This window comes from Chlorocebus sabaeus, chromosome 25, assembly GCF_047675955.1.
Source record: "Chlorocebus sabaeus isolate Y175 chromosome 25, mChlSab1.0.hap1, whole genome shotgun sequence".
NCBI classification, from domain to species: Eukaryota; Metazoa; Chordata; class Mammalia; order Primates; family Cercopithecidae; genus Chlorocebus; species Chlorocebus sabaeus.
In genome coordinates this window covers 73580071-73604903 of record NC_132928.1, presented here as the reverse complement: position 1 = coordinate 73604903, position 24833 = coordinate 73580071, and the positions used below count along the sequence as shown (strand labels likewise).

The window sequence follows — 24833 nt, the reverse complement described above, 5'->3', positions numbered from 1 at the left end:
GTAGGGAGGCAGCTCTCAAGTCTTTCTTTTTTTTTTTTCTTTTTTTTAGACAGAGACAGAGTCTCACTCTGTCGCCCAGGGTGGAGTGTGGTGGCATGATCTCAGCTCACTGCAACCTCCACCTCACGGATTCAAAAGATTCTCATGCCTCAGCCTCCCAAATAGCTGTAACTACAGGTGCACACCAACACACCTGGCTAATTTTTGTATTTTTAGTAGAGACGGAGTTTCACCATGTTGGTCAGGCTGGTCTCGAACTCCTGGCCTCAGGTGATCCGCACACCTCAGCCTCCCAAAGTGCTGGGATAACAGGCATGAACCACTGCACCCGGCCTGCAAGTCTCTTAGAAGATAGGAGTTGGGAAGGGAAGTGGGAATCAGAGCAAAACACTGTTTCCTCGTAGACTCTCTGACCCTCAATTCTGTCAGTGTTGATCTGAAAGAGGAGGTCCAGGCAGCTACATAACCTCCACATTATCTCACCTGGACAGCTAGGAAACACCAGGCGCTGCCTCCAAATTAATACCCAGCAGTCCACTAGGAGCAGATGAGCATCATGACAAGACACAGGGCATCCGTTCCACTTCCTCTCCCACTCCAGATGAGCCCTGCCTCCCCTCTCACCCTGTCATCTGTTCTCACTTCCGGTTCTCTCTGAGAGAGGTAATAGGCAACTGAGCAGACTTCGAAAAAATGGGAGGGATTCCTGCATCTTCTCTGTAAGAAGAGGTGAACCTGTTTCAAAACTGGCCAGTCGGAGGTCCAGGATGTCCAGCCAGAGTCATGGGCCCCGAACTATGGATTCACCTCTCGATATGTCTAACCAAGTTATAACCACTGGCTCTATTTTTTTGCATTGTCAGGTAAAGGATTCAAAATCTTTCGGCACTGGGCAGGGTGCAGTGGCTCACGCCTGTAATGGCAGCACTTTGGAGGCTGAGACAGACGTATCACCTGAGGTCAGGAGTTCAAGACCAGGCTGGCCAACATGGTGAAACCCCATCTCTACTAAAAAAAAAAAAAAAAAAAAAAAAAAAAAAAATTACAAAAATTAGCCAGGCATGGTGGTGGGCGCCTGCAATCCCAGCATTATAAGAAAACTGCAGATCAATGTTCCTCATGAACACAGACACAGAAATCCTCAAAAAATGTTAACAAACTGGACTCAGTTCTGTGTAAAAAGGTACATTGTGACAACATGGGGGGCTATCTTACAAAAGAAAGGCGAGGAAATAGGGGGCACATGAGTTTGGGGAGCTACAGGAGTTCTATGTGCATGAAACAGGATGAAAGATGGCGAGAGCCAGATGTGAGGCTGGAGGAGGAGCAAGAGGCCAGCCTTGTATGTCAGGACTGCTTAAAAGGTTCACAAACCTTTTTCCTCTACTGCATGAGAACCCAACCTTGGCAACCACCTAGCTCTGTTACCATGTATTGCTGCTGTAACAAATTACCACATACTTAGTGACTTAACACCAGTTTATTATATTATAGTTCTAGAGGTCAGAAGTCCAAAATGGATCTCAGTGGGCTAAAACCAAGATGTTGGCAGAGCTGTGTTCCTTCAGGAAACACCAGGAGAAAATCCTTCTTGCCTTTTCCAGCTTCTAGAGGCTGGACACTTCCCTTCACTTGTGGCCCCGTTCCACCTTCAAAGCCAGCAGTGTAGCATCTTCATCTCTCTCTCTGACTGACACCAACTCTCCTGCCTCCCTCTTTCATTTACAAGGCCCCTTGTGATTGCATAGGGTCCACTAGGATAATCCAGGATAACCTGCCTATCTTAAGGCCAGCTAGTTAGCAACTTTAATTAATTGCATCTGCAACCGAAAACCCCCATTATCATGTAACATAACATGTTCACAGGTTCTGGGGAGTAGGATACAGATAACTTTGGGAAGCCGTTATTCTGCCTGCCTCACCTTGTAAACCAGTTAAGATGCTACATGTCAACTACATTGCCAGGCAACATTGCTTACGGTAAAAATGGCCCCTGACTGATGAATTACATATGGACTGGGAGTAGCTAGGAATGGAATTTAAATATCTGATGTAGACACCATGCTTTGAACTTCTCAGCATTTTGGTGACTGCTATGGTCTGAATGTTTGTGACCCGCCCCCCAAAAAATTCTGTGTTGAAACCTAATCCCCAGTGCAGTAGTACTGGGGCTTTAGGAGGTGATTAGATCATGGGGGCAGAGCCCTCACGAATGGGATTCGTGCCCTTATAAAAGAAGCCTGAGGAGCTTTTTTACCCCTTTCCCCATGTGGGGACACAGTGAGAGGTGAACAGTCTGCCACCCAGAAAAGGACCATCGTCACAACCCGACCATGCTGGCACCCTGAGCCTGAATTTCTAAGCTCAGGGAACTGTGAGAATACATTTTTGTGGTTTAAAAGCTACCCAGGACAGGCATGATGGCTCATGTCTGTGATCCCAGCACTTTGAGAGGCCAAGGTGGGTGGATCGCTTGAGCCCAGGGGTTCAAGACCAGGCTGGGTAACACAGCAAAACCCCACCTTTACTAAAAACACAAAAATTAGCCAGGTGCAGTGGCGTGCACCTGTAGTTCCAGATACTTGGGAGGCTGGGGCAGGAGGATCACTTGAGCCTGGGAGGTCAAGGCTGCAGTGAGTCACGATTGTGCCACTGCACTCCAGCCTGGGTGACAGTGAGACCCCATCTCAAAAAAACCTACCCAATTTATGGTATTTTGTTGTAGTAGCCCAGGTGAACCAAGACAGTGATGCTTGTGAAAGACACATCCCCTGCGAACTGTTACAAGAGATACTGCCCCCGTGGTGGGCATCTTCCCACGTGGACCCTGCCCCTCCCTGTGAAGGCCTCATCTGCTTGCCCTGTGACCATCACATAGGGCTAAGATAACTCCTGGACGCTACATACTCTGCTGTGAGAACTTCTCCAGGACTCCTCACTCGAGGCAGCCTGGCATGTTTTGCTGGCAAGCCGCGACCTCTGTCCCTGTCCTTCTGAAGAGATCAGAGCACATTCTGTCATTGTCTTGTGTGTCTGAATGTCTAGTCAATCTTCGACATCGTCCTGGGCTAAAGAGGGGCTGTCTTCCATCTAGTAACCAATGAGGCGCCAACCCTTATATTTGTAAATACTTCATATTCTTTTTCTATCTCTCTCTCTCCTTTTTTTTTTTTTTTTTTTTGAGACAAAGTCTCACTCTGTCGCCCAGGCTGGAGTCAAGTGGCACAATCTTAGCTCATTGTAACCTCAACCTCCCAGGCTCAAGAGATTCTCATGCCTCAGCCTCCTGTGTATCTGGGACTACAGGCGTGCGCCACCATACCTGACTAATTTTATTTATTTTTTATAGAGACAAGGTCATACTATGTTGCCTAGGTTGCTCTTGAACTCCTGGACTCAAGCGATCCTCCCACCTCAACCTCCCAAAGTGCTGGGATTACAGGCAAGAGCCACCACACCTGGCCAATACTTCATCTTGTTATCACCTCTTCATATATACTGGCAATGCTCAGGCAACCTCAGTTGAAACTGAGACCCAGAATGGTTGGTAATTTGCCCACATTTGCCCAGAAAGTTAGTGGGCTCTTCCCCCTTCTCAAATATGCTAAAACACAACCCACCTGCTTGGCAACATTGTGTAATGCGAAGTTGGGATTAGTGCCCATTTCTTCAAAAGATCTTTATGGACCCTAAGTCACAGATATACATCCAACCAATGAACAAACTACTCACTGACTTCCTGCTGGTGCTGGGCGCTACATATTCAAGAATCTCTGTCCAGGGAGGACACAATGGCTCACACCTACAATCCCAGCACATTGGTAGGCCAAGTGGGAGGACTACTTGAGCCCAGGAGTTCCAGACCACCCAAGGCAACATAGCAAGACCCTGTCCTACAAAAATATAAAAAATAATAAAAATTAGTCCAGCATGGTGGCACACACCTGTAGTCCCAGCTACTCAGGAGGCTGAGGTGGGAGGATCACTTAAGCCCAGGAAGTTGAGACTGCAGTGAGCCATGATGGTGTGATGGTGCCACTTCACTCTAGCCTGGGTGACACAGTGAAACCCTGTTTTAAAAAAAGAGAGAGAAAGAGAGAGAGAGAATCTCTGCCCTGTGGGTAACTACATTTTATCTTTCTTGCAGTGCTTTTTTTTTTTTTTTTGAGACAAATTCTCACTCTGCCGCCCAGGCTGGAGTGTAGTGGCACTATTTCAGCTCACTGCAAACTACACCTTCCAGGTTCAAGTGATTCTCCTGCCTCAGCCTCCCAAGTAGCTAGGACTACAGGCATGGGCCACCACACCCAGCTAATTTTTGTATTTTTTTTTAGTAGAGATGGGGTTTCACCATGTTAACCAGGCTAGTCTTGAACTCCTCACCTCAGGTGATCTGCCGTCCTCAGCCTCCCAAAGTGTTGGGATCACAGGCGTGAGCCACCGCGCCTGGCCTCTGGCAGTGCTTTTTCATCTTGACAGAGACACATGGCCAGGGTGAGAGAAAGAGGAAACCAGTAGTTTGGTAGGAATTTGAAACAGGAGGCTTATTCTAGCACCTTGAATAGGCAACAGTAGGAAAGCCAGAAATTAGTCGAAGATGATAAAGACATTCGAGAAAGACACAGGAACCAGCTTGAAGGGGCTCCCACTGGCCAAATCCAGGACAATTTATGCACCAAAATAAATACTGATAGTAATGAATTGTAGCCTACTGAATAAAACAGAAAACCCTGAGTGCCTCCTAATAGCAGCCAATAATTGGATATATTGAAAGTTTGGTAAGGAACAAGTTTAGACAGTTTCAAGGTGTCTTTCCACAAATTCTTATTCACTGCAAAAATAAAAAGTAACTCTACAGCGAAGAAACTTGGTAGACACCACCTTAATCACGTGATGACAATGAACATCATTAATGGGACAAGGTGACATCTTGGGCTACTGGATAGGATGCAACGAGAAGAATGCAGTTTGTCTTCTGTGATATTCCTGCCAAAGGATAATACCTGAATCTAATGAGGAGACAGAAAAGAAGCCCAAATTGAGGGGTGTTCTACAAAATAACGGCCGCCATCTTGGAAGGTGCTGTGGGGAATCAAAGTCAAGGAAGGGCTGGAGGGAGCTAAAGAGACATAAGAACTACATGTGGTGTGTGATTCTCAGCTGAATTCTACTGCTGTGAAGGGCATTACTGGTACATTTGATGAAACGTGAATAGGGTTAGAGGGTTAGAGGATGGTAACGTATCAATAATAGTTTCCTGACTTTGATGGCTGTATCATGGTTACGTAAGAGAATGTCTTTCTGTGTAGGAAATAAAAAGTATTCAGGGCTGACAGGGAGTTAGGTTGACATCTCCCATTCAAGTGGTTCAAGAAGCTTTTTTTTTTCCTCTTTTTGAGACAGGGTCTCGCTCTGTCATTCAGGCTGGAGTGCAATGGCGTGATCTCGGCTCACTGTCACCTCTGCCTCCTGGTTCAAGCAATTCTCATGCCTCAGCCTCCCGAGTAGCCGGGACTACAGGTGTGTGCCACCACGCCCAGCTAATTTTTTTCTAGAGATGGGGTTTCACCATGTTGTCCAGGCTAGTCTCGAACTCCTGAGCTCAAGTGATCTGCCTGCGTTGGCCTCTCAGAGTGCTGGGATTACGGGTGTGAGCCACTGCGCCTGGCCAGGAAACTTTTATTTATGCCGTACTTGCAACCTTTCTGAAAACTTGAATTGTTACAAAATTCAAAACATTTAATGTTAAGACTCTTTTTTTAAAGTAAATGATGCCAACAAGCATATGAAAAGATGCTCCACATCATTAGTCATTTGGCAAATGCAAATCACAACCAAAAGAGGGTACCGCTTCACATCCCCGAGGACGGCTATAACCCAAAAAGTGGAAAATAACAAATGTTGGCAAGGATGTGAAGAAATTGGAGCGATTGCTGGTGAGAATGTAAAATGGTTCCAAACAGGTACTCAAATACATGTTCGTGGTGGCATCATTCACAATAGCCAAAAGATGGAAACGGCCCAAGTGTCTATGAGCAGATGGGCGGATAAACTAAATGTGGTACACCTGCATCACAGAATACTCTTCAGCCGTAAAAGGGAATGAAATACTGATACGTGCTACAACATGCATGAATTCTGAAAACATTACGCTGAGTGAAAAAAGCTGGCCAGGCACGGTGGTTCATGCCTATAATCCCAGCACTTTGGGAGGCCAAGGTAAGAAGATCACTTGGAGCCAGGTGTTTGAGAGAAACCTAGACAGCAATGTGAGATTCCTGTCTCTATTTAACAAGAACAACAACAAAAAATTGAGAGGCCAGACACAGTGACTCACACCTGTAATCCCAGCACTTTCAGAGGCCCAGGCGATTGGATCGTCTGAGGTCAGGAGTTCGAGATCAGCCTGGTCAACATGGCAAAACCCCATCTCTACTAAAAATACCAAAATTAGCTGGGCAGGGTGGCAGGTGCCTGTAATCCCAGCTACTCGGGAGGCTGAGGCAGGAGAATCACTTGAACCTGGGAGGCGGAGGTTGCAGTGAGCTGAGATGGCACCACTGCACTCCACTCTGGGCAACACAGCAAGACTCCATCTCAAAAAAAAAAAAAAAAAAAAATCAAGTGAAAAAGAAAACAACGGAAGAATCTAGTCACAAAAGACTGCATATTTTGTGATTTTATTTGTGTGAAATGTCCAGAATAGGTAAATCTGTAGAGACAGAAAGCAGACTGTTGGTTGCTAGGATCTGGGAGGAATGGGAAGTGGAGAGAACTGCTTAATGGAATGAGGTTTTATTCTGAAGGTGTGGAAGTGCTTTGGAACTAAATAGTGGTGGTGGTTGCAAAACATTGTGAATGTACTAAATGTCACTGAGTTGTTCATTTAAAAATGATTAATTTTATTGTAAGTGAATTTAACCTCAATACTTTTTTAATTCAAGCATTTTGATGTGAATTTAGTATTTTTTAAAAAGGAAATGGGAAGTGATAAAACATAGTTGGCAGCAGCTGGCAGCAGCCTTTAGAAACAGCATTTCCTAGCCGGGCGCGGTGGCTCACACCTGTAATCCCAGCACTTTGGGAGGCCAAGGTGGGCAGATCACGAGGTCAGGAGTTCGAGACCATCCTGACATGGTCAAACCCTGTCTCTACTAAAAATACAAAAATTAGCTGGGCATGGTGGTGGGTGCCTGTAGTCCCAGCAACTCAGGAGACTGAGGCAGGAGAATCGCTTGAACCCAGGAGGCGGAGGTTGCAGTGAGCCGAGATCACACCACTGCACTCCAGCCTGGGTGACAGAGCAAGACTCCACCTCAAAAGAAAAAAAAAAGAAAAAGAAAGAAAGAAACAGTATTTCCTATAGCTGGTCCCAGAGGATGGAGTCGCCTCATCTTTCCTGGGCAGTCTTGAAGTCCCACATCAGAATGGACCAAAGTGAGGGGAGGGGGCTGGGCCCTGTGCTGGGCAGGAGAAACCCTCCAGGAGCCAGGCAGGGAGGCTGGCCTCATGACAGCTGCTCGTGTGGCTCTGCTCTGAAGTTGGAGGCGGCACCCTAACCCTAGCAAGATGACTGAAAAACCATGCTGATGGGATGGCATGAAAGAGAGTCAGGCTGGGAGGAGTGAATGGATGAAATGCCGCGAACTCATTCTCCCTGATCAAAGCGCATGACCCACTAAATTCGTGCTGGTGGTTTCCTACTACAGTCTGTGAAGTACAATGCATTTGCTTCAGATAGTTCACAGAAGCGCTTGTCTGCATGGTTTCCACTGTAGACGGCTGCCTCCCGAGGGTAGGCCCCATGTTGCACCCAGCAGCGATGGCCAACAACCTCATTGAACACCACACTGTCCATCCGTGCTGCGTAATCTGATGTCGGTGGTGACACCATAGCTCATCTGTCACTTTTCCATTTAGCACCATTTCACTATTTGGTCTAGAAAGAATAATTTATTAGTTTTATTGGCACTAAAATCTTTTACCTCCACAAATCTGAAAAGTGCAGATTGAAGAACATAGAAAGAAACCTTCAGGGCCAGGCACAGTGACTCACGCCTGTCATCCTAGCACTGTGGGAGGCCGAGGTGCACAGATCATTTGAGGTCAGGAGTTCAAGACCAGCCTGGCCAACATGGTGAAACCCCATTTCTACTAAAAATACAAAAAAAAAAAAAAAAAATAGCTGGGCGTGGTGGTACGCACCTGTAATCCCTGCTACTCAGGAGGCTGAGGCAGGAGAATTGCTTCAACCTGGAAGGCGGAGCTTGCAGTGAGCCAAGATCACGCCACTGCACTCCAGCCTGGGTGATGGAGTAAGACTCCGTCTCAAAAAAAAAAAAAAAAAAGAAAAGAAAAGAAAGGAAGGAAGGAGGGAGGGAGGGAAGGAAGGAAGGATGAGCATGGAGCTTCCGTCCTCTGCCCGCCCCGCCCCTGCATGCTGCTTTGGGCCAAGGGTCTGCACACAGCCCAGCCTTCTGACCCATGCTCCCCCTTGCCCATGAGCCTCCCACAGCCAGGACTTCCGCTACCCCTGCAAGTCATGAGTTGCTCTAACTCCCTGTGACCTCCATCTCTATCAGTCCTCCTGTCTGCTGGTCATGTGCTTCTCAGTTTCCTAAAGGCCTCCTAAGTTCAGCCTGGCCCCATGTGAACTCACGGCACACCCCATTCCACTTGCTTTTTTCTAAGTGTGCCGAACAGCACAGCACCATCTCCCTGGTGGTCAGCCCAGGTGTGCCTTCCTTTCCCACCTCCCCAGCATCCAGATCGTAACCACATCCCCTGGCTCTTCCACCCTCCTCACCACCTGGCCCTCCACCCCATCTCCCTACCAAAGCGTCAGTACCAAGACTCCCGTGGTTTCCTCATTGGTCTGCTTGATTTTTATTAATTTTTTATTTTTTATTTTTCAGACGGAGTCTCACTCTGTCGCCTAGGCTGAAGTTCAGTGGCACGATCTCAGCTCACTGCAACCTCTGCCTCCCATGTTCAAGTGATTCCCCTTCCTCAGCCTCCGGAGTAGCTGGGGTTACAGGCACATGCCACCACGCCTGACTAACTTTTTGTATTTTTTAGCAGAGACGTGGTTTCACTATGTTCAGGCCAGGCTGATCTCGAACTCCTGACTTCATGATCCTCCCACCTCAGTCTGCTTATTTTGTTCAACTCTGATCCATTCTCCACACTAGGTTGAAGTGATCTTTCTAGAATGTAACAGCAGAGCATGGTGGCACACCTACAATCCCAGCTACTTGGAAGGCTGAGGCCAGAGGATTGCTTAAGCCCAGGAGTTCAAGACCAGCCCGGGCAACATAGTGAGACCCCCCCCACCCCTAACTGTCAATCAAAAAAATAAAATGTAACAGCAATCTTTTTACTTCTCTGTTAAATAACCCTTCATTTGATGACGCCTGCCTACATGATACTAGCCCCACACTCTTGTAGCACTCAAGGCCCTTCCTGGTCTGCTCCCTGCCCTCCTTGGCTCCAGGAATAAGGGACCACCCAGGGTTTCCAGAAAGTGCCAGCCTGGTTTTCAGTTGCTCCGTCTTTGCCCATTCTGCACCACCACACTTGCGTGGAAGTTCTGCCTCGAACTCGCCCTCTCTGCTGACAGCACCTAGTGGGTCCCATTCATCTTCCCAGGCTCAAATTAAGTATAAAGCCCTTCCTAACCTTATCCTTACCTCCCGCCCCAAGAAGAATTGATCATCTTCTCCTTCTTGGCTCCTCTACCCTTTACCGACGTCTGTGGTGGCACCTTGATTTGATCGTTGAGTTTGCTGCTGTTAGTTTTGCCTCCAAATAAATAGAAGGCAGGAATCACGCGCCGGGCTCAGACGCTCGCGCCTGTAATCTCAGCACTTTGGGAGGCTGAGGCGGGTGGATCATGAGGTCAGGAGTTTGAGATCAGCCTGGCCAACATAGCGAAACACTATCTCGACTAAAAATACAAATATTAGCTGGGTGTGGTGGCGCATGCCTGTAATCCCAGCTATTGGGGAGGCTGAGGCAGGAGAATTGCTTGAACCTGGGAGGCAGAGGTTGTGGTGAACCAGGATCATGCCACTCTACTCCAGCCTGGGTGATATAGTGAGACTCCATCTCAAAAACAAATAAATAAATAAAAAGCAGGAATCATATTCCAGCTCCACCCACTTCCTCATTTCTTCAGTGTGACGCCTGACATAGTATGTGTTGAATGAATGAATGAATGACATGGGGTTCTCATCTTATTTTCGTACTTATTAGCTATTTAATGGCTCTGGACAAATGACTTAGCTGGCTGGATATCAATTTTCTCATTTTATAAATAAAAAAATTGAGGTGAGTAGAGGTTATAAATTCTGCTTCTCAGTTCATGCACCCATCACTGTAAGATATATTCCTCTCCCACAGCCATGAAACACCATACAATTCTCAGAGAGGCATTTCTTGTAGATATTACAAAGAACAACAACAACAAAATCCGATTCTTTGTAGCAGTGAGCACAGACCTGTAGCCACATTTCTGGGTTCCTGACTATGCTGAGTTCAGAGTTTGCCCCCAGAATTCATATATACCCAGAACTTTGGAATATGACTTTATCTGGAAAGTGGGTCTTTGCAGATATGATTAAGTTGAGGTCATACTGGATTAGAGTGTGGGACCTAAGACCAATGGCTGGTATCTTTATAAGAAGTGAAGATGGGGCCAGGCGTGGTGGCTCACGCCTGGAATCCCAGCACTTTGGGAGGCCAAGGTGGGCAGATCACGAGGTCAGGAGATCGAGACCATCCTAGTTAACACAGTGAAACCCTGTCTCTACTAAAAATACAAAAAATTAGCTGGGTGTGGTGGCAGGCGCCTGTAGTCCCAGCTACTTGGGAGGCTGAGGCAGGAGAACGGTGTGAACGCAGGAGGCAGCGCTTGCAGTAAGCTGAGATTGTGCCACTGCACTCCAGCCTGGGCATCAGAACGAGACTCTGTCTCAAAAAAACAAACAAAAAAGAAGCGAAGATGATACAGTGAGACACAGAGAAGTGGGTTATGTGAAGATGGGGGCAGAGATTGGAATGATGTCAACAAATCAAGGAATAAATGCCAAGTGCTATCAGAGGTCACCAGTTGATAGGAAAAGATGAGGAAGAAGGATTTTCCCCTAGAGCCTTCAGAGGGAGCATGACCCTGCCAACACCTTGATTTTGGACTTCCAGCCTCCAGAGCTGTGAGAGAATACATTTTTGTTGCTTAGAACCACACGGTTTATAGTAATTTGTTCCTGCAGCTCTAGGAAGCTGAGACATGGCCCAGCCACGCCATCTCTCAGCTGCCTTTTCGGCCCCCTTGCAGTGAACTGTCCACTTCGGTAGAGCTGCGATAAGACTCGAATGAAAATGAATTCATTCTAGACTGTAAGGTTTACAGACTGTACAAACACACAGGACATGGATTTATGTTCCTCCATACACGCCGGTCAACACTGTGGTCCAGTTTGAGTAACCTGAATAACCCCAAAGTCAGAAAGAATTAACATCGCAGTCAGTGAGGGCTGATTAAAAGCCTCAGACCATGAGTAGACTTCTAACATCTTCTGTCGATTAAGATTTTTGGTTTTTACCTGCAAGGCCGAAGCAATGGTCAGGGAGTGTCTGTGAGTGTCTGGGGGGCCGGCTAGGTGAGGCAGTGGATGGCGTGAATGGTCCCACGGAAGGTGGATCTAGTTTTTCTTTCTGTTGTTTACTCTGCGCTAATTTGTCAAATGTCCCTTAAGTATAACCACGGTCTGCCAACCTCTCTAATTTTCTTGACCTTAAAAAGAACCAGATAAGGTGACAGGTGTCCAGCAGGCCCCAGCGTCGTTCAGATCCCACATTCTCTTCCTAAGAAACTGTGGTTGTCTCTCAAGTCCATTACAACCCGTGCCATGCCCAAAGCTTCGAATCCCTGGACGTGTTTAGCATCTGTGTGATTAGGTGTTATTAGATCGGCCGGATGCTATCAGGCACTCAAGATGTAAATTAAATAATTGAGATCCATACTGTAAAATGCATCAGGCTTGCCTATCACAGTATTTAATTTGCAAAGTGGTTGAAGTCAGAATGGGGAAGAGTCATCCCCTTGCGAGGGGGACTATATTCCTACTGCAGACATAGAGCCCTGGGTGTCTGGGTGGGAGGGCACTCCCTTCAGGGGTCAGGACGTTCAGCTGCAGCCTAGGATGACTGAGAAACAGCAGAATTGGTCACGTGGTGCTAAAATGCCACCTTACACATCCATGTGCACAGATAGAAAGGCTGTGCCCTTTGCTAATGCAGCGATTATCACGTCCAGGTGAATTAGGACTTCCCCTGCCTATTATTATTATTATTATTATTATTATTATTATTAAGACAGAGTCTCTCTCTGTTGCCCAGGCTGGAGTGCAAGTGGAGCGATCTCAGCTCACTGCAACCTCCACTTCCTGGACTCAAGCAATTCTCCTGCCTCAGCCTCCTGAGTAGCTGGGACTACAGGCACCTGCCACCACACCTGGTCAATTTTTGTATTTTCAGTAGAGACAAGGTTTCACTATGTTGGCCAGGCTAATCTGGAACTCCTGACCTCAAACGATTCACCCGCCTCCCAAAGTGCTGGGATTACAGTCGTGAGCCACCGCGCCCGGCCCTCCCCTCCCTTTTAGATCCCGGTGTGGAAGCGAACGTGACCTCCATTCTTGGAGGAACGCCAAGATGTCAACTCAGTTAGTGAAATTCTTGTGACAATTCAAAGCCAATTTATCTTACAGCTGAAAGGGTGGAATCTTATCAGTGCTCACGCTGAATGCTAGGAGAATCCAGCCTGAACGTTGGAGCAAAAGCAGTGCTATCTTGTGGGCCTGGCATCTAACAGAATTTTAGGGTAAAATGTTAGATCCTAGAAATAAACACAGTTTCACTAGATGGAATCCTTGTTAGACCTGAGTGCCTCGTTGTATTGAGTTTCCCAAATAGAAGCTCTTAAATGAGTACTCTGTCTCAGGTTTAAAAGCATTTTCAAGGTGGTCGTCCAGTATACTAACCTATGTTGAAATACTGTATCGGTTAGTGAGATGTAAAGCTGCTGTGACAAAGAAACCCAGAAGCATAGTGACTTAAAGAGTGTGGAAACGTATTTCACTTTCTCATACAAGCCCAGAAGTAAGAAGCCAGGCTAACGGGGCTGCTCAGCTCCAGGGGAGATTTGGGGACACGGGCTCCTTCCGTTTTGTTTCTCTCTTATCTCCCAGGACTGTGCTTCTCAGATTCTCTTGAGCATTGGAACCACCTGGAGGCCTTGTTAAGCCCCTTCCCACGCCCAGAGCTCCTTTTTTGTTGTTGAGACAGAGTCTCGCTCTGCTGCCTAGGCTGGAGTGCAATGGCGCCATCTCAGCTCACTGCAACCTCCACCTCCCAGGTTCAAGCAATTCTCCTGCCTCTGCCTCTGAAGTAGCTTGGATTACAGGTACCTGCTATCACGCCCGGCTAATTTTTGTATTTTTAGTAGAGAAGCAGTTTTACCATGTTGGCCAGGCTGGTCTCAAACTCCTGACCTCAGGTGATCCACCTACCTTGGCCTCCCAAAGTGTTAGGATTACAGGCATGAGCCACCGCGCCCAGCCCCAGAGCTTCTATTCAGTAGGTCTGAGTGGGTCCAAGCATTTGCATTTCTGACACGCTTCCAGGGGACATTGATGCCTCCGGTCCAGGGACCACACCTGGAGGCACCACTCAGGCCACTGTCCTTGCCTGCCCTTGTTGAAGTTAAGCTGCAGACACATCCACGTGTAATGGGAAAGAGCTCAGAAGTCCTCAAATAGGATGTGAAAGCCCAGGCCTGGAAGTGGCACCCATCATTTCCACTCACTCATCATCGGCATCTCCGCTGGCAAGACGTGAGTCACAAAGCCACACATAGCTGCAAGCGACCCTGGGGAAAATCTAGCCAGGGGCCACCTGCCCTGCCACCATGACATTCTTGTGAGAGGAAGGGGAGCACGGATTCTGTGGACAGCCAGCCCACATACACCCATGACAATACGATCATTGCTTATTTATACATCTCCCCGTCAGCACCTGAGCTCTTTCAGGGCAGGCAAGTCTCATTCCATCTTACGGCTTCAGAATCTATCACAGAAAGCAACATAAATGCTACGGTCCAGGTCAAGTGCTTTGGTTATACACTGAGAGCCGGGCGCCTCCCTCATAAGAATTTTCATCAGTCAGCATGGTGATTCCAGTAGTCCATGGCACCCCTCACCAGACAGTAAGCTCTGTGAGAGCAAAGACCTCACACCTGTGCCTCAAAGCCGAGCACCACTAGGGGGCTCCTCTTTTAGATGATTTAATTAATTCTATAGCTCCATCTTTCATCCATTGCTTGGAATGGATTTTAGATGTCAGACCACCAACCTATCCCATACCCTAAGAAGGGGTTTTAGACACCTTCCCTTTATCATCACTATTTCTCAAAATAAGGAAGTTGTTGGAGCCATCAGTACATCTGTGTGACTCTGGGTCATTACCCTTCACAACCCAGAGCTAATTTAGCTCCATTTAAGAACTGAAACAGCAGTAGCCATGGGGAATTAAAGTCACTGTTGAAGCCTCAGTTTATTCTTTCATGCCTATGAGAGTCACGTTTATATGGACTGGCTACGGCATGCCTGCCCTATCTTGGCAACTGGGGCACAGAAGCCAAAAAAACAAGGCCTCTGGCCTTGAGGGGTTCCCACTTAGCTCACAACCAGCCAGTGGGTCTTCCCACCACCTCACAGTGAAACACAGCAATTTATTCAAAGATGAATGTTTTCTTCTTTTGAGAGGGAAGAGAAGAAAAGCTTTTGAAAACATCACGGTAAAATTTAGTGCTATTAAAAAGCAGCTTTCAGCCAGGAGAGGTGGCTCATGCCTGTAATCCCAGTGCTTTGGGATGCCAAGGTGGGAGGATCCTTTGAACCAGGAGTTCAAAACCAGCCTGAGCAATACAGTGAGATCCTGTCTCTACAAAAAGTTTAAAAATTAGCTGGGTGTAGTCCTAACTACTCCAGACGCTGAGGTTAGAGGATCACTTGAGCCCAGGAGATTAAGGCTGCAGTGAGCTATGATTGTACCACTGAACTCCAGCCTGGGTGACAGAGCAAGACCCTCTCTCTTTCTTACACACACACACAAACACACACACACACACACACACACACACACACACAAAAGCCAGGCGCCATGGCTCATGCCTGTAATCCCAACACTTTGAGAGGCCAAGGTGGGCAGATCACTTGAGGTCAGGGGTTCAAGACCAGCCTAGTCCACATGTTGAAACTCCATATCTACTAAAAATATAAAGATTAGCTAGGTATGGTGGCACATGCCTGTAATCTCAGCTACTTGAGTGGCTGAGGCAGGACAATTTCTTGAACCCAGGAGGTGGAGGTTGTGGTGTGCCAAGATCGTGCCACTGCACTCCAGCCTGGGTGACAGAGTGAGACTCTGCCTGTCTCAAAACAAAACAAAACAAAACAAAAAAACAGCTTTCTCCCGCAACCAGATAAAGGAATCCAGTCAAGAGCTAAATTCCCATCAGCTCCAACAACCTGTGTTATTTTGAGAAATAGCAATGATACAGGGAAGGTGTCTAAAACCACTTCCTGAGGTAGGCTGGTGGGTTGACATCTGAAATATGTTTCAAGCATTGGATGGAAGATGCTATGCAAATGCCAGAAGGACAAGGATAAATTTATAGTGTCTTTTCTGATGTGTGGCCTCTCAAAGAGCTTCTAGAGTTAGTAAATCATCTAAAAGAGGAATCTAAAGAGCTGACGGGGCTGTGAATAGCACTAAGGGTCAGGAGAACAGCAACTCTGCTGTCCACCACTGTTACGACTGACTCATGTGTCTTCAGCCAGGCTCTTCATCTTGGACACTACATAAAGCAGGACTGGGCCCTGCTGGTCTAGCTCAGAACTTCTCAAACTCTAATGTAAACCTGAATCACCTGGGTTAAAATGCAGATTTGGCTGGGTGCAATGCCTCACACATGTAATCCCAGTGCTTTGGGAGGCCAAGGCAGGTGGATCCCTTGAGGTCAGGAGTTTGTTATTAGCCTGGCCAACATGGTGAAACCCCGTCTCTACTAAAAATACAAAAATTAGCCGAGCATGTTGGCTCGCACCTGTAATCCCAGCTACTTGGAAGGCTGAGGCAGGAGAATCACTTGAACCTGGGAGACGGCGCTTGCAGTGAACCAAGATGGCGTCACTGTACTCCAGCCTGGGCGACAGAGGGAGACTCTGTCTCAACAACAACAACAACAACAAAAACCCCACAGATTTGACTTCATAGGTTTGGGTAGGACCTGACATTCTGCATAGATAATGAGCTCCCGGGGATACTGAAGCTGATGCCTCCCACCAGCCTGTGAGTAGCAGCACCCAGCCTCCCCCAGCCAGTCCTGTTGAGTGAGAGCCTGAGATCCGGGTGACACGACATCTGATGGGACGCCAAAGTGTGGGACGCTCCAGCTAGATGCAGACTTGAGCAGTGTATCTCAAACACAGCTACACATTAAAACCACCTGGGAAGGCCGAGTGTGGTGGCTCACTCCTGTAATCCCGGAACTTTGGGAGGCCAAGGCAAGTGGATCACTTGAGGTCAGGGGTTCAAGAGCAGCCTGACCAACATGGTGAAACCCCATCTCTACTAAAAATACAAAAATTAAGCTGGGCGTGGTGGCATGCACCTGTAATCCCAGGTACTTGGGAGGCTAAGGCAGGAGAGTCACTTGAACCTGGGAGTTGGAGGTTGCAGTGAGCCGAGATCACACCACTGCACTCCAGCCTGGGCAACAGAGTGAGCCTGTCTCAAAAAATAAAAATAAAAAAATCACCTGGGAAGCTTCAACATCCACAGATTCCTCAAGTCTACCCCAGAGATTGTGGCTTAAAGGGCCTGGGGTTTGACTTGAGCATCAAGATCTTTATTTTTTTAATTTTATATTTTTGGGGTTTTTTGAGACAGGGTCACTGTTGCCCAGGCTGGAGTGCAGTAGCATGATTATAGCTCACTGCAGCCTCAAAATTCCAAGCTCAGGCGATCCTCCTGCCTCAGCCTCCTCAAGAGCTGGGAACATAGGCATGTGCCACCATACCCAGATAATTTTTAAATTTTTTGTAAAGCTGGGGTCTGACTGTGTTGCCCAGGCTGGTCTTGAACTCCTGGGCTCAAACAATCCTTCTGCTGCAGCCTCCCAAAGCACTGGGCTTACAGGCATGAGTCACTCCACCCAGCTGGAATCAGGATCCTTGAAAGTCCCCCCGAGTGGTTCAGACGTACAGCAAAGTCTGAGAAGCTCTGGTTGCCGATAGAGCAGTGGTTTTATCAGAATCCCCAAGAGAGCTAAGACAGAACTCTAAGGTCATGGAGGTGGGTGGAGCAGGGCCTTAGTCTCATTACATTCCCAGAGGATTCTGATCCCAACCAAATTTGGGGAAACGATGGTAGAGAACGGCTTCCCCACAGTGGGCTGGGGAGTGTGGGTGCAGCCTACAGGTGCTCTGCCTGGATCCAGCACCTCAGCCCTCTGGGTGGGGCCTTGGGTAGCCAGAGTCAGGGAAGCCAGTTGCCTCAGTGGGTCTGTTTTCCCCAGAATGTGGTGGAAAAGTATAAGAAGCACTGTTATATTAAAATACAAAACCAAGGCCGGGTGCAATGGTTCACACCTGTAATTCCAGCACTTTGGGAGGTGGGTGGATCACCACCTGAGGTCAGGAGTTCAAGATTAGCCTGGCCAACATGGTAAAACCCTGTCTCTACAAAAATAGAAAAAAAAACATTAGCCAGGCGTGTTGGCGGGCACCTGTAATCTCACCTACTTGGGAGGCCGAGACAGGAGAATCGCTTGAATCTGGGAGGCGGAAGTTGCAGTGAGCTGAGATCACACCACTGCACTCCAGCCTGGGCAACAGAAAAAAAAAAAAAAAAAAAAAAAAATATATATATATATATATATATATATATATATATACACACACACACACACATACACACACACACACACACACAAATCAAACAAATTTAAAAAAAAAACTAAACTAAAACATGAAGCATTCCTGGATCTCTGTCAGAGCTCTTTACAAACTCACGAGTCCTATTCATAAGAGCTCCGTCCTCATGACTTAACCACCTCTCAGAGGTCCCACCTCCTAATAGCATCACCTTGGGGCTTTGCATTTCAAAATAGAAATTTGGCGGGGGACATAAACATTCAGACTATAGCACAGGCTGAGAAAAATGGACCAAACACAACTTCAAACCATCTCCCCTAAAGTTGAAGCCAAAATGAATTTGGCTTCCATTTTAGCCAGGGGAGCAAACAGGTCTGTCAGCTTATTCTTGCCGGGCTTTTAGCTTTGCTCCAAGTTCATTAGGATCCCTCCGAGATGGATGCTGTAGGGCAGAGCACTCGGTAAACCCTTGGGGAATGAACTCATTACCCCAGAGTCAGCCGTCCTGGAGAGACTGTCCTGGAGAAGGACAGTCCTTGAATGGGCTGTAAGAAGCATTTCAAAGACCAGGCACAGTGGCTCATGGCTATAATCCCAGCACTTTGGGAGGCCATAGGTGGGAGGATCACTTGAGCTTAGGAGTTCAAGATCAGCCTGGGCAAGACTCCATCTCTACAAAAAAAAAGAAAAGTAAAAATTAGCCAGGCATGGTAGTGGACGCCTGTAGTCCCAGCTACTCGGGAGGCTCAGGAGGGAGGACTGTTTGAGCCCAGAAGTTCAAGGCAACAGAGAGCTGGGATTGTGCCACTGCACTCCAACCTGGGCAACAAAGCGAGACCCTATCTCGAAAAATAATATAAAAAAAGAGAGCTTTCGAGTTGTCTGATCTCTTCTGTGCTAAATGTCCTTTGGTTGAAATCAAATTTGTAATACATGTAAATATACTATGCATCAACAGGCTAACCATAGTTATCTCTGGGAAAAGGTATTATCATTTGTCTTTACTTTCTTTGTTGTAATTTTCTTTATCTGCACATTTTTTGATAATAGGTGGGTTTTTGTTTTGTTTTGTTTTGTATTTTGCTCTTGTTGCCCAGGCTGGGGTGCAATGGCGTGATCTCAGCTCACTGCAACCTCTGCCTCCCAGGTTCAAATGAGTCTCCTGCCTCAGTTTCCCAACTAGCTGGGATTACAGGCGTGTGCCACCACACCTGGCTAATTTTGTATTTTTAGTAGAGATAGGGTTTCTCCATGTTGGTCAGGCTGGCCTCGAACTCCCCACCTCAGTTGATCTGCCCACCTGGGCCTCCCAAAATGCTGAGATTACAGGCATGAGCCACCACGCCCGGCCAGGTGTATATTTTTATAAGAAGAAAACACGTGACCTGTTTCCATTTGACAGAGGTTTGGCTGGAGCTGGGGCTGCTCCTGTTGGGGGTGGCAGAGCGACTGGGCATACAGGTTTGCGGGGGCCAGGGGAGCAGTCTGGTGAGGCCCGGGATGGCCTGTGGCCCTGAAGTTGTGTTTCCAGTCTGCTCTGGGTCAGATCTGAGGGCTCTCTGTCTGCCTTGAGCTCCCTATCTCCCCAAGGTCTGATATGGAGTCCCCAGCCTTTGGGGGAAGGCTGCTGAGATTTAGGAGAGGGGAACCATGGGATGGGGTGGATGGGGATGCTGGGAACAATGTCAGGGGGTCCCCCTACCTCTAGACACATCTCTGGTTGTGCTTTCAGGTGACCTTAAAGCAGCAGCTCTGAATTCGCCTCTCATCTGACGACTGACCGCTGCTGCTGCCGCCAGCCTCTGTCCCCTTCCCGGGCCTGTCACACGGCTGCCTCTCAGCAGGTAAGGAGAGTGACTTACCCTGTGCAGGGGCAGGAGGACAGCAGGTGTCTTCGCCAGGAGCGTGTGTCGGGGCCAGGGTGAGACTCAGTTCTCAGGATCCTTGATGGTGGCCAGGTCCTCACAGCGTCATTTTCTTCTAGCAGTCATCACTGTCCTGGCCCCTTCTCCCACCCTCCATGGCAGACACGGAGCCCTTAGAAACCTTTTGCCACCTCCTGTTATCCCCTATGTGAGTGGATGCGCCCCTGTTGAGGGAGCAGAGGAGGAGAACTGAGCCATCGCCGAGGGCTGCTGGGCCTTGGCTAGGGAACCGTGCTGTGTGCTTCCCTGTGGGAAAAGAGACCCTATCACGGTGAGCCTCCTTGTTCAGCAAGGATGAAAGGAGGTCGACCACTCACTCCCTCCCCATCCTCAGTTTCAGCTGCTGGGTCCCTTCAGGCTCAGGGATAGCTGTCTTTCAGGCATTGCCCGGGAAGGCCGGCTGCAGTATTCTACTGACAGATACTTATCAACCGCTCACGGACGGAAGTCATAGTTAGGGAGGATGGCTGCAGAGGCACAATGCCATCCGTCTTCCAGAAATTCTAAATTCTGTGCCCCGAGTCAAGTCAGATCAGAAGCACTGGGGATGGAACCACCTTTCCTTGGTCTCCCAGCCCCAACTTTGCATTTACTGAGTTGTGTGCCACAAGATGCAGCCCATCAGAATATTACAGAGCATAGTCGTACGCAGGGGTTCACGCCTGTAATCCCAGCATTCTGGGCGGCCAAGACGGGTGGATCACCTGAGGTCAAGAGTTTGAGACCAGCCTGGCCAACATGGTGAAACCCGTCTCTACTAAAAATACAAAAATTAGCCTGGCATGGTGGTATGCACCTGTAATCCCAGCTACTCGGGAGGCTGAGGCAGGAGAATCGCTTGAACCCAGGAGGTGGAGGTTGCAGTGAGCCCAGATCGCACCACTGCACTCGCAGCCTGGGTAAAAGAGCAAGACTCCATCTCAAAAAAAAAGAATGTTACAGAGCAAACTGGGGTCTGCGTGCTCAGTGTGGTAAGACCGCCGAGGTTTTGCAGTGGAAGAAAGGAGGGTGTTTAATTGCTGGGCACCAAGCAAGGAGGACTCGGCGGCTCATGCTCAAATCCTGACCAGTGGCTTGCAGGTAAGGGTTTTTAAAGTTGGGGGTACGTTTCAGGAAAGCAGAAGTTACAAGTAAGATTGTAAAATCGACACATGGCGGTTACACACTGATTTTGGCCTAAAAGGGCGGGTATCTTGAAGCCAGGGCATACAGGTCATGGATAGATTTAAAGATCTTCTGATTTGCAATTAGTTAAGGAAAAGAAGCTTTGTTTTAAATGTTGGAGTCAGCAAAAAACAATGTTAGCTCTGGTTTGTGGGCAGGACTCCCTCCAGGCCCCTCAGGAAGAAATTAATTAATTAATTAATTAATTTAGAGAGAGAGTCTCATTCTGTCACCCAGGCTGGAGTGCAGTGGCATGATCCCGGCTCACTGCAACCTGTGCCTCCCGGGTTCAAGCAATTCTCCTGCCTCAGCCTCCCGAGTAGCTGGGATTACAGGTGCACACCATCCCACCCGGCTAATTTTTTTTGTATTTTTAGTAGAGACGGGGTTTCACCATGTTGGCCAGGCTGGCCTTGAACTCCTGATCTCAAGTGATCCACCTACCTCTGCCTCCCAAAGTGCCGAGATTACAAGCATGAGTCACCATACCTGGCCCAGGAAGAAATTTAGAACCAAGAGCGGCAGTCAGAGTTGAGTCCTCAGTTCCCCCTCATCTGAGGTATCTGTGCCAGCAGATTCATTCCGTGGGGGCCAGGTTTCTGAAAAACAACTCAGAGACATATGTTAAGATGTTATCTTTAGTTTCTATAGAGAAACCAAACATCTCATAATTCTAGCTTCTTTGGCTATTGTTTTAAGCTACTATTACCTTCTTGCTTATCAAGTCATTTATTTACTTCTCATGGCTAGCTTGGAATTTCCCTTGAAGGAACTCAAGATTTTCCTTTATTTCCCTGGTGGGGGTACCACAGACCCCTACAACGGGTTCCCTGCTGCATCTCAAGAAACCCCTGGTGCAACCTGTGTGCATAAGCACATTCCTGTGTACCTGGGAAGAAAGAGCTATGTGAGCACGTGGCCCCAGGGGCCAACCCTAAGCAAGCGGTCCCTTTTCCCCCTTGCCTCATCTTCTAGAAAGCCAAGAGCCCAGTCAGTGTGGCCAGTAGCCAGTGTGGCCAGTAGTCAGTGTTGCCAGTAGTCGGTGTCTCCAGTTGTCAGTGTGGCCGGTAGCCAGTGTTGCTGGTAGCCAGTGTCGCTGGTAGTCAGTGTTCCCGGTAGTCAGTGTCTCCAGTAGCCAGTGTCACTGGTAGCCAGCATTGCCGGAAGACAGTGTGGCCGGTAGTCAGCGTCCCCGGTAGCCAGTGTCGCCAGTAGCCAGTGTGCCTGTGGAGATTTGTTGCAGCTCTTCTCTGTCCCTACTTCCATTTTTCTTCTTGGGTCCAGGTGAGATGTGCAAGCTCATGAATGTCCGTGCAGGGAGACATACCTGAGTCCCCATGGAAGTACGGTGTCCAGACAGTCTCAGAAAGGCAGGGGTGTTATTCAGGTCAAGCCTCAAGGGCACCTGGCCAGGTAGGAGAAGCAGGGCCTCCGAAACCTTCTCATAGGGCTCTATCTTTAAAGCATGTGGTTGTCTTGAGTGCCATTGGCAAAAGCCATTTCCTTCTCCCCCACCAGGGGTTTCCTCAGTTTTTTGCCCACCTCAGGGAAGGGGCTCCTTCCTGCCATCTCACTCCCAGGTTAAGCAAGGTTAGGATTACCCAGGGGATGAGTCTGTTCCAGGAGAGCAGGACAGACCAAGTGTGGGGGATGAAATCCTAACCGCCACTAGGCCAAGGTATAATGAGCCAGGAGCAGTGGCGAAGCAGTGCTTCCTTCCTCTCCTGCTGAGGAGCTCTGGGAAATTATGTTATCTAACCTCCTTGAATATGTTTCCTCATCTGAAAAATAAGAGGACTGGAACTGGACCTCCATATTCCCCTGCAATACCAACAGTCGGTGATTCGGAGCCTTGCTACTCAAAGTGTGGTCCGTGGACCACAGCCTCACGAAGCTCGTTAGAAACGCAGGATCTCAGCCCCTACCCCCGAGCCACTCAATCAAAATCTGCATTTTAAAATCCTCAGGTGATACATATGCACATTAAAATTCAAAAAGGACTGGTTGAGATAGCCGCTAAGGTACATGAGACATCCTGTGTGTCTCGTGCAAGGTAATTTGGTGGACACCAAGGAATCACGAAGTGAAAGCGGTTCACAGCCAGCAGGGGTGCTCCACCTTTGGTACAGGCCAGAATCAGCCTGAGAGGTTGTAAAATACGGACATCCAGGTGTGCAGGGCCACAGTGCTGGGAGAAGCCAGAGCAGCCCCTTGAGAAGAGAAAACACAAACACCCACACACGAAATCACTTAAGGATCACTGAGGGCAACAAGAGTGACTGTCCTAGAAACAGTATCAGGGTGAGCTGAGGGCGGCAGATCAGACACTGTGGAGCAGGCCTATTTATTCAGTGCTCCCGAAAGAGGGCTTTTCATCCTTACATTAGAATCTCTTCCTTTAGTTACTGAGGGGCCTCTCATGGGAATCTGTTGTTACCTCTCCACCTTCTTCTTCTTCTTTTTTTTTTTTTTTTTTTTGAGACGGAGTCTCACTCTGTCACCCAGGCTGGAGTGCAGTGCTGCAATCTCGGATCACTGCAACCTCTGCCTTCCAGGTTCAAGCAATTCTCCTGTCTCAACCTCCCAAGTAGCTGGGACTACAGGCACCCACCACCACGCCTGACTAAATTTTGTATTTTTAGTAGAGAGGGGGTTTCACCATATTGGTCAGGCTGGTCTCAAACTCCTCACCTCAAGTGATCCACCCTGCCTCTGCCTCCCAAAGTGCTGGAATTACAGGCGTGAGCCACTGCGCCCGGCCTCTCCACCTTCTTAAGCAAGAACGCAGAAGATTGCAGGGAGGTAAGACTGTTGATGTTGTTGCTTGTTTTAAGATGGTCAGGTGCAAACTGCATAAATATATTTGCATATTCTGAGGAGGAAGAGCCCAGAGACGTAGACATTACAGGACGGAGGGGTGAGTGTAGGGCAGATCCCTCAGGGAGGGGATTGGTCTACCCCCCTGTGAAGTGTTAGCCTTGGCTGAGAAGACGCAAACGACAGATGACCCAACAAATATGGCCTGAACCATGAGGAGCACATTTTCTCATTTCAAGGATCAGGAATAGACCTCCAAGGACCACCCAGCTCAAGGATCCAGGTCATTTTCTCCACTAGCCTCCTGACCCTGTCCTTGGTTGATTCCCCAGTGGTTAGATGGCTCTGGCAGCTGCAAACACAACTCAATCAAGGTGGTCAAAGACAGAGCTTTCTCCCCTTGTCCCTCCATCGGGGAGGAAAACCCTCCCTACGAGTCCCTGCAGATTTCCCCTAGTGTCCCACTGAGGAGGACAAGGTCACATTGTCAGGCTCACGACTATACCAAATGCCCTGCTTGGGGTCAGGTTCCAGCCCATGCTGAGGTTTGAGGGGAGTGGGCAGATGGGCAGATAGCTGAAAGAACACTCGTGGGGCCATAAGCAGGCGAAATGTAGTTTTATCCAGCAGGTCTCTCATCAGCAGCTGACTCACACTAGCTCTCTCACACTGTCCACCTTGACTCGGCTGTCCGTTCTGGCTCTGTGGCTCCTCTCAGCAGCCAGCTCCCACACACAGCTGCATGGCTGGCTCTCCCCTGCCTTCAGGGTCAGCAGCTTAACTCTTTCTCTCTCTGGGCACGAGCTGAGCTGTGCTATGCCCTGGCTCCCCCTGTCTGCTGCAAAATGGACAGCTTTGGCTCTCTTTCTCTGGACACCAGCGTGCCTGTACAATGTCAGCAGGGCAGTAATACCTTTTACAAACAATA

The 24833-nt window shown here is 48.3% G+C and overlaps 1 protein-coding gene across 1 annotated transcript in view; it reads left to right on the top strand.

Moving 5' to 3' along the window:
- GNG4 (G protein subunit gamma 4) overlaps nt 1–24833 on the top strand; it is a 95727-nt gene that overhangs the window by 32702 nt on the left and 38192 nt on the right. The window contains exon 2 of the mRNA XM_037986050.2: nt 19732–19843. The gene's annotated coding sequence lies outside the window, so the exon portion shown is untranslated. The remainder of the gene's footprint in view (nt 1–19731; nt 19844–24833) is intronic.